The following is a 7,842-nucleotide window of genomic DNA, read 5'->3' on the forward strand; positions in this document are numbered from 1 at the left end:
ATGACCGTAGCATTTCGAAGTCAAAATCAGAACTGGAATCCCATCGTGCTAGGTACTGTCTTAACAGAGAGTAAAAGGCCTGCCCCAAACAGCTCATAATCTGAAACTGGGTTTGCTAACCCTTCAGGATCGTCCCGGAGTCTCCAGGAACAAAAGATTGTCATGTGATGAGACCTCCAGCAAGACATCCAACCAAGATTGGCAACTCTCACACCCTGTAACTTTTCAGAGGCTCACAGCCCCCTCACTGAGCAAAGTAGAGAATTCAGCTGTGTGATTGGTCTCCTGAGCTGTCTGTCAAGTGTGTCCAGCCCCATGATGACATCATCACAGGAATATAATGGCTGAGGGGGGGTAGGTCCTAGTACTGGCAAAGAATTAGTAGTGTGGAAGATTGGTAAGATGTGTGGCTAAGCTATGTCTTAGGTCCTGGGGGTGTTTAGATGGCAGCTCTTTTCTTACACAGAGTGTGACCGAATGTCTTGCCTGATGGCCAGTAGTAGCTAGGATTGAATGATCAGAATCTCTTAGCTACTTTCAGTGCTTGGTAGCTGTAATTGTGTAAAGCATTTTGAGTTCAGTCTTCTGAGTCAACAGTCCAGGAAAGGAAACTATCTGCCTTCCAGACTGGGAGGCCTGGAGTAATGGTATGTTCTAGGAGATGGAGGCTTCCCTAGAGGAGAATAGAATATTGAACAAGGAGAACTAAATTAGAGCCTGGACTATGAAAAACTCTCCACTCACCTCTCCACCTGAGCAAAGCTATGTTGTTCCCACTCAGGGATGGGGATTGGGACTGCTGGCTGTGGTCAGAGTTCTGGCTTGTCCTAATGATCTGCAGGTGGAAACACTTGACTGAGGTGGCTGATTCAGCTGAGACTGGAGTGCTGGCTAACCAATATGTATCTGAAACAGATAATGCAGGAAACACTAAAGGAAAACAGGCCTGGTGCCTTCCCATAAGGGAAATGCTTCCTGGCCCTAGCTTTCTAGTTAGTGGTCTCACTCTCGCCTCTAGGAGTGATGGTGTCATTTACCTAAACTGGAATCTGTTTCTTTAGCAGACCAGTCTCTAACTGACAGTAGAAAATATTTGTATTTTTACCAGCTAAATTGGCTTTAAAATAACCAGCCTGCCATGGTGGGCATCTCCTATGTAGACTCATAGATATTAAGGTCATAAGGGACCATTATGATCATCTCCTATGTAATTCAGTATCCAGGGAGACTCCTACACTACTCACTCAAGAGGTCTCTGAAGGCTCACCAGTTGTACCTTCTGAATTCAGTGTTCTGTGTGTGTAGTCAATGGCTAGTATCTTCAGCAGGATAACTTCTGTCAGTGATTGTACTCTGGGAGAAATGGAATTAGCCCTGGTATTATCTGGGAAAAGACTAAACTAGGAGGGTGCCTCTGACGAGCTGTGCAAGTGTCCTGGTGCTCCCCTTGGGAGGCATTGTTGGGTCTAGAATGCTAAAGAAAAGCTTTGGGAGTGTGTAACACTGACAGACCCTGGTGATGGGCAGGATCAAACCTGGGACCTCTGGAGCTAAATGCATGAACCTCTACTGCATGAGCTAAAAGCCATAAGGCTCTTAGCTAAGACTGTAGAGCCGATTCGTTAATCTGTCTCTCTAACTGGTCCTGGTGCCACGAGATGGGACAGAAGAACATACCCAGAAGGTGTGTGGATTACAAGTGCATCCCTGGGCTTGAGGAACTGGCTGTCTCTGAGCCTGCCTTAGGTCAAAGGTTTAAGGCCCTTGCCTGCTCTCTGTAGAGAGAGACTTATTACAGGGGGACAACCTGGTCTGGCTCTTAGAGAAAACAGACCAGGAGCAGCTCTCCTGGTATTCCTACACAACATTGATATCATTGTTTCCTGCTGTAGCCACTCAATATTCCTTTTTGGGTCTTACAGGGACATCTCACTCTACCATGTCGGCTAAGGAAAATGAACCACAGGTGGAGATCCAGGCAGAGGAGCAACAGGTGGATCCCTCCTGGGGAGGCAGGTGTGCTTGGCAGCTGGAAGGGCTGTTCTAGCTTGAATGTCTCCACTGCTGGAGACAGGGACTCGTAACCACAACACTAGCTAAGGCTCCAAGTTCCAGTTCTCAGAGTGCCGTAGTCACTGCCCACAAGTGCCCCCTGAAGCCAGGAGGAGCACCGGCACTGGTGATCCTGTGAATGCTGTCTCCACCCTAACACAGCAAATCCCGCTGATTATAATACCCAGTGCGGGCATTGTACCGGGTGCTAGAGCGAGACATGGTTCCTGATCAGGAGAGACTGCACTTGGAAAGACAAAAGGTCTCTCCATTCCTGCTCTCACGGATGGAACGAAATCGTGACATAGTTCTGTTTTGTTGGTGGGCATGCCAGGATGCAAACAGAATTCTTGAGACCTTGCTGCATATAGGCAGCTGTTCCAGTGGAATCAGGCTTCTGGGTGTGTAACTAATGTCACAGGAAGGCCACTGAACCCCTGCTGACAGGGACCGGAGACTCCCTAGCTCTGAGGACAGTCTCCTACAGAATCAGTAGTTGTGAGGGAAAGAGACAGGAGGGGCACCTTGACAAGCCAGGAGCTCTTCCTCAGCTGACTCCTCTTTCCATCCCTCAGACTGCAGGGGACAGGGTGGCTGGCCTGCCCTTGGTCAGCTCTGCCTGTGAGATGGCCTCTACCAGCTACGCTGCCACCAAAGAGACCCACCCAGCCATCAAAGCGATATGTAAGGTGGCAGAGACTGGGGTGAGGGCCATCACCTCTGCTGCCACAACCGGGGTACGGACCATCCTGGACCAGCTGGAGCCACAGCGTGAGTAAGGGAAAGGGAGACAGGAACGCTCTTGTGTGTGTTGTGAGCGAGGTGGGTCTGGGGGCAGGCTCAGCCTACAGTGGCTCTAGGCCCACTACTGAACTCGGCCTCCAACTGGCAGCAAACAGAATCCACAGACTCCCTTCTCCTGCTCCTCTCAACTCCGCTAGCTCCTAGACGTGACCTGGCCAAGGCATTGGCCTTGTGCGGAGCGACTCTGAGGACTGCAGCAGCTGCTGTTGGGGACTCTTGCTCAGGTACTGGTGCTGAGGTGGGCCAGCCTAGAGGCAGGCAGTGCCCAGGCACAATCCCTGGTGTGCATGGCTGGCCCAGTACCACACAGCCACATGCACTGTGTATGGCACCTAATGCCATGGAGCAATACCTGCTAGAGGGCACAGGAAGCAGCTCCAATGCTGAAGGGATCTGAGCCCATTGCAGGCACTGGAGACTCCATCCACCCCCAGCTTCTCCAGAGGGTTTCAGAACAGATGACTGGCAGCCGGATCTCCTGAGTGCTAAACCTGGCTCTGAACCAGACTGGCTCCATAGCCTTGGGCAACTTGCCCAACCCCTCTTCCTTGGCTTTCCCATCAGTAACCTGGGGAGACTTGCTTAGGAACACCAGTCCTCCAATGTACACAGATGAGCAGCCCCACGAGATCTGTGCATGTGAAGGAATTAAGGGAACGGGTTCTGTGGTTATGTTTCATTTGTAGCAGCCAATGAACATGCCTGTCGGCGTCTGGACAGACTGGAGGAGCAGCTGCCCATCCTGCAGCAGCCGATTGAGAAGGTAACCACACGAGTGTCACGGCTGGTCCTGGAGCAGGATGAGGCTGTGGACCCTTCACTTCCGCAAGGTGTTCAGTGACTTCTCTTCTGACCCCTTTTCCTCTAGGTGGCTTTGGATGCCCAAGACCTCGTGCATGCCACAATGGTGGGTGCCAAGGATGCAGTCTGCAGCCCGGTCACTGAGGCCAAGGATGCAGTGACCAGCATGGTAGGCGTGGCCCAAGGGGCTGTCCATGAGAGCATGGAGGTGACCAAATCTGCCGTGACCAGCAGCATGAGCACAGTGATGGGCTCCCGCATGGGGCAGATGGCTGTGAGTGGCATAGACACAGCATTGGGGAAATCTGAGCAGCTGGTGGACTACTACCTCCCCATGACGGAGGAGGAGCTCGGTAAGATCCCCTCTGCTGAATACAAACCAATGTGACCCTGGTGTCTTCGGGCACGGCTTGGACTCACAGCTGTTCAGTGTTCACATCTGAGCTGCCAAAAGAGCCACCTCTCCTTCGGGCTAGCTTGCAACCTAGCTTGGCTCCTAGCCCTCCCTTAATTGCTTCATGCTGGGCCCTCCGCTCACCCTTTCAGATGGCTCTGATGCGGCTCCCTGTGCAGCTACCCGCTGCCTTACTGGTCGGTGCTGCAGGGCATCCAAACGTGCCCTGGGAAAGATTCCATCGGTCACAAGCTCTGGGAGGACTGAACGCATCCCTGCCTTGTATCCTGGCCCTACCAACTGGTGGTACAAGTAGATTTTAATTCTTACCTGTACGGCGACTCATGGGAGGGACCCAAAAGTGTAGGGGGGCACATGACTCCCCCCCAAACGACCCCACCCTGCCTCGTGCGGGGAGGGCTCTACAGACTCCAGACAGGAGATGCAACTACGTGGAAGGGCTGGTGGGGGGCCAGCTGGGGGTGGTACAGACACACCGGAGGAGGTGCCAGCATTCTGCTCCTTTCGCTGCTGCGGTTCCTGAGAGCCCTGCGGTTTTCAGTGGATAGCGAATGTCATTCCAGTACGTCATACTAGCAACAAATCTCTTAATGGTGCTGCGTACCTGACCTTACTGCCTGACTTGCACCACTGCTGCCAACTGACCCCTTCCCCCTTATCATAGAATCATAGAATATAAGGGTTGGAAGGGACCCCAGAAGGTCATCTAGTCCAACCCCCTGCTCGAAGCAGGACCAATTCCCAGTTAAATCATCCCAGCCAGGGCTTTGTCAAGCCTGACCTTAAAAACCTCTAAGGAAGGAGATTCTACCACCTCCCTAGGTAACGCATTCCAGTGTTTCACCACCCTCCTAGTGAAAAAGTTTTTCCTAATATCCAATCTAAACCTCCCCCACTGCAGCTTGAGACCATTACTCCTCGTTCTGTCATCTGATACCATTGAGAACAGTCTAGATCCATCCTCTTTGGAACCCCCTTTCAGGTAGTTGAAAGCAGCTATCAAATCCCCCCTCATTCTTCTCTTCTGCAGGCTAAACAATCCCAGCTCCCTCAGCCTCTCCTCATAACTCATGTGTTCCAGACCCCTAATCATTTTTGTTGCCCTTCGCTGGACTCTCTCCAATTTTTCCACATCCTTCTTGTAGTGTGGGGCCCAAAACTGGACACAGAACTCCAGATGAGGCCTCACCAATGTCGAATAGAGGGGAACGATCACGTCCCTCGATCTGCTCGCTATGCCCCTACTTATACATCCCAAAATGCCTTCCAGCTGAGCTTGCCACAACTCCTCTGGAGGGGCCTGGAGAGGCTCCCGCAGAGCAGCGGAGTTAGTACGTGCGTCTGGGTTCCCTGTCGAGCACGCTGCGCCAGCGAGCCTACCAGCACGCCCTGGGCAAGATGAGACAAGCCAGGCAGCGCACCCTGGAGGCCCTTTCCCAGCTCTAGCAAATCATTGACCTGGTAGGAACACGACCCCTCTCCCCTGCCCTGTAGCTGCTGTGGGTCACGGTCTGTCATAAATATAAAGGGAAGGATAAACCACTTTAAAATCCCTCCCGGTCAGAGGAAAAGTCCTCTCACCTGTAAAGGGTTAAGAAGCTAAAGGTAACCTTGCTGGCACCTGACCTAAATGACGAATGAGGAGACAAGATACTCTCAAAAGCTGGGAGGAGGGAGAAAACCAAGGGTCTGTGTCTGTCTGTATGCTGCTTTTGCCGGAAACAGAACAGGAATGGAGTCTTAGAACGTTTAGTAAGTAGTCTAGCTAGGTATGTGTTAGATTATGATTTCTTTAAATGGCTAAGAAAAGATTTGTGATGACTATCCCAGTCTGTGTGTCTTTTTTGTAACTTAAGGTTTTGCGTAGAGGGACTCTCTGTTTTGAATCTAATTACCCTGTAAGGTATCTACCATCCTGATTTTACAGAGGTGATTCCTTTACTTCTATTAAAAGTCGTCTTGTAAGAAAACTGAATGCTTTTTCATTGTTCTAAGATCCAAGGGTTTAGGTCTGAGGTCACCTATGCAAATTGGTGAGGATTTTTACCAAACCTTCCCCAGGAAGTGGGGTGCAAGGGTTGGGAGGGTTTTTGGGAGGAAAGACGTGTCCAAACTATGTTTCCCAGTAAACCCAGTTAGAGTTTGGTGGCAGTGGAAATTCCAAGGGCAAAGGGTAAAATTAACTTGTACCTTGGGGAAGTTTTAACCTAAGCTGGTGAAAGTAAGCTTCGGAGGTTTTCATGCAGGTCCCCATATCTGTACCTCAGAGTTGGGGAGGAACCTTGACACGGTCTCTGCAGCCTCCCATGCTCAGTGCCATTGGCACTGTTTGTTCCTGGGCCCAGCTGTGTCGCTGCAGTAGTGCTGCCCACCTGCTGCCCACACCTAGCTGTGGGAGAGCTTCCCTGGCCAGCCGCCTCCTGCTCTTCCCAGCTAACTGCCCTCTCCCCCTGCAGATCAGCCATGCCAAGCAGGCCGTAGATCAGAAGCTTCACAATGGCCAGGACCGTCTGTACCAGATGTGGGTCCAGTGCTGCAGGGGGACGTTGGAAGGGCAGGAGGATCCTGACTCCGCAAAGGTATTCTCCTCCTTCTCGCCCTGACAGCCTTCCTCCAGTGAACTCCCCCCATCTGTAGGGGAAACTTGCAGATACTCCAGTCTCTTTCTCCTTCCAGCAGGTTGAAGCTCAGGCTCTAGCCACGTCCCAGAGCCTCACCCAGCAACTGAAAACCACCTGCCTTACTCTCCTGGGCAGCATCCGGGGCCTTCCCAGCACTATCCAGGACAAGGCCCAGCAGGTCTCGAGCAGTACAGAAGAGCTCCAGGCCTCCTTCTCCAGTGCCGGCTGTTTCCAGGATCTGTCCAGCAGTGCCCTTGCCTGGGGTCGGGAGATGGTGACCAAGGCCCAGGAGTCCCTGGATGAGCTGCTGGAATACGTGACGCAGAACATTCCCCTGGACTGGATCGTGGGACCCTTCACTCCTGCTGGAGACTCCCCACCATGTCCTGATGAGCTGGTGGAGGAAGGAAAGAAGGTGGAGGCCTGAAGGGTTCCCCCTGCTGCTGGAAGGAATGCAGCTGAATTTCCTGCATGGCTAGTGTGGGGTCTCCTTGCTGAGGCCACAGTTCTGCTTTGGCAGATGGTGGACTGAGGTCAGGTCTTCCTTCTGCAGAACCTGAATGTCATTTCCCAGGCACACTTCCCCAGAACCATGTATTACCAGTTACAGGGTGGCATCACTAGTCATGCAGGACTGCATCCCTTGCAGGGCTAGTCTGCTTCTCTCAGGACATACTTACAGCTGTCTTCCTCTGTACACAGGAAGTGCTCCTGAGCTTGATCTTTTCCCTAGCTTTGTAATGTGTAAAACTAGGGTTTAATGTTACAATAAACCTCAACTGCATTCAAATTTCTGTCTGCTTAATGTGATTCCCTCCCTGGCTCATGCTCTGTAGAAACATATACTGTACAGGTGACCCCATGCCCCTCTTCTTCACACACACAAACCCCCTCCACCCACTTTCTCTGGCAGGGCTCCAGAATGGCTGAGCTCATCTCCTGGGTGAAGACATCTCTTCAGGTGCCTCCATTTGACACTCTTCCATTGAGACTTTTCTCATGTAGAAGAGGGCAACAGTGTTCTCCCCATTGAGAACACTCATCTGGCTTCCAGTGGGTAGCAAGGCAACATTACAGGCTCCGAGACCCAACTAACAGAGGGAAAGACCCAGGTTGTTGAGATAGGGCACTATGGCCTTGAGAGGAAAT

The 7,842-nt window shown here is 51.9% G+C and overlaps 1 pseudogene; it reads left to right on the forward strand.

Moving 5' to 3' along the window:
- Positions 1 to 7,120, forward strand: LOC142072253 (perilipin-3-like; annotated as a pseudogene).
- Positions 7,121 to 7,842: the final 722 nt, after the last annotated feature.

Source organism: Caretta caretta, chromosome 5, assembly GCF_965140235.1.
Source record: "Caretta caretta isolate rCarCar2 chromosome 5, rCarCar1.hap1, whole genome shotgun sequence".
In the NCBI taxonomy this organism is placed as follows: domain Eukaryota; kingdom Metazoa; phylum Chordata; order Testudines; family Cheloniidae; genus Caretta; species Caretta caretta.